Genomic DNA, 2,238 nt, shown 5'->3' with positions numbered 1-2,238 from the left:
CATTCTCTTTAGTGTGAGGTTGAGCCCCGCGCACAGACGTTTTAACTCTGGTTTCGATCACATGGACATCCATGAAATCCTCCTCCGAGTAATCACTGTAATCAAAATCTTCATCGTCACTATTGACGGAAAATCCGTGCTCTCGAGCCTCGAGCTAACTCAGAAATCTTAATCCTGAGTTTCTCAACTTTTTGCTCAATTATCGATACCTTGATTGCTTTAAGATCTGGAGGACCTTGGTGGATATCCTCTACTTGTTCCTCCATCTCATTGGCTATTGTCACGATGATGTCAGATATGTAAGGAACTGGTTTTACTTCCTTTTTATCAGGCTCACTGAACTGTATCGGTGCAGTGACCTTGGGTACCCATACCCTTTTCTTCTTCAACGATGATGCCTCAGGACGGGACGTCTTAGTAGAGACATCGGTATGTCGAGGGGAGGTATGCTCCACGTGGTGTAGGCCAGCTATAGTGTCAGGTAAACATCTTGTCTTTTTCTTGATGATTGCAAGATTGATGGGTAAACTCCTCGGACCCAGTCTCGACTTAATCGGTCGGCGACCTGCGGTCCTGGTGGTGGTATGAATGGTGGTGACTATAGCAGTGTCAAATTGGTTTCCCAAACGGAACCAGACGGGAATACGGGCAGGTGACTTTACATTCGACTTGCGAGACTTTCTAACAGACTTAACATTTAACATCCTTCAAAATTAACGGACTTAACATCCTTCAAAATTTTTTCTTTCATACGAGGGAAAATCACTTGTTTTAAGTAATTAAGTAACTCACTAACAGAACTTCCTTCTTTAGCAGCAAGCCTTATGAATACTAGACTAATTCGGATGATGGGAATGAATTTCTTTCCCTCCTCACTGTGTCCATGGAGTGATGGGAATGCGGCAGGAAACTTTTGGGTTCACCCACATCCAACAGTCTGTCAGAGGATGGACTCTACTCCCTCGTAGGAGTGGATAAACTTATGGTAACACCTCTTCAGTTCGATGAGGCTCCTCTTCAATGGGTGTGTTTCCAGGAGTCTGGGCTTTGATGGCCCTCCAAACTTTTCTATTACGGTTCCTCCTTTGAGTTTGGGTTATTGGTACAGTCCTTGAGCTTGACCCAATCTTAAATACGGGTGGTGGAACAGTTAATCCTTCATTTTTATCTTCAACAACCATCACTTCTTTCCCCTTAGCAGTAGCAGGGATATCAGGCTTGATAACAATAGCTTTAGGCTTCTTCCAGGCAGGGAAGTCCTGAGGGCAGTTCAAACAGAATTCTGCAGACTGCTCTTGCATTTTTGGAGCAACGATCTTCATTACCACGAATGGGGCTTTCCCGAGGATAACCTCAAGGTCTTCAAATCCAGCTCCGAACTTGATAATTGAGCGACGTTGTGGGCGCTGCGGTCCATTGGTAGATTGCAGGAAAAGCTCAGCGTTGGGTAGGCCATTGCAGTGGGCTCTAAACCAGAAAGTGTTAGGGTTAGCTATATGGCCAAAAACCTTGAAATCTTTAGTGCAAGCACTGAAAATGGAGGTTGATTTGCAGACCGGGCGGGTCTTAATTTATGGGTATTTTTAACATCATTGTTTAAAAAGGTGTATATTTTAATTAATGATTCAAATTGCACGCAGCAGAACATGATTTGATTTAATTTGAGAAATAGCAAATCAAATTTAGAAGGGAGATGTGAAAAAGTTTAGGACCCAGTGCGCGACCCAATTAGTGGCAGAAAATGCCCATGTGGAATTAGTCCACCGACATACCTATTGGGGGTCCAACCCCACATAAAAATTTAAAGAGTCCTTAATGACCTTCTGAACCCCTCTGTTCAAAGATGGTTGAACAGCTAGTCCTGAAGTCCAAGGAGTTAGCTGTACTTTACCAAGATAGAAATGAGTAAAGTATGCCAACGGAAGAAGGGTAATCTGATCCAAGAGGGACATGGTCATATTACCGATGTGTGAAGATAATATTTTTTGATTTTTATGGAGAGAAAAGCTCATCCCCAGTGGAGTTGTTAGAAGCTGTCAGCGGTATTTTGGGGATTGGAGGGGAGTTGCCTGTAAGAAGCTGTCGGTCATCGGAATCAAAATCCCGTCGGCCGCCTCTTAAGGACGTTGAAGTATGAAACCAAACTGACCCCATATTTTTCATAGTTTAACATGAAAGCACATTGTACCTCAAATCCTGTATCTATCCTGGAGGATAAACACAGGACTTGAGGATGAG

This window comes from Phalaenopsis equestris, unplaced genomic scaffold (genome assembly GCF_001263595.1).
Source record: "Phalaenopsis equestris unplaced genomic scaffold, ASM126359v1 Scaffold000356, whole genome shotgun sequence".
Classification (NCBI taxonomy): domain Eukaryota; kingdom Viridiplantae; phylum Streptophyta; class Magnoliopsida; order Asparagales; family Orchidaceae; genus Phalaenopsis; species Phalaenopsis equestris.
The sequence above is the reverse complement of the archived record's forward strand: the minus strand, read 5'-3'. Positions refer to the sequence as shown.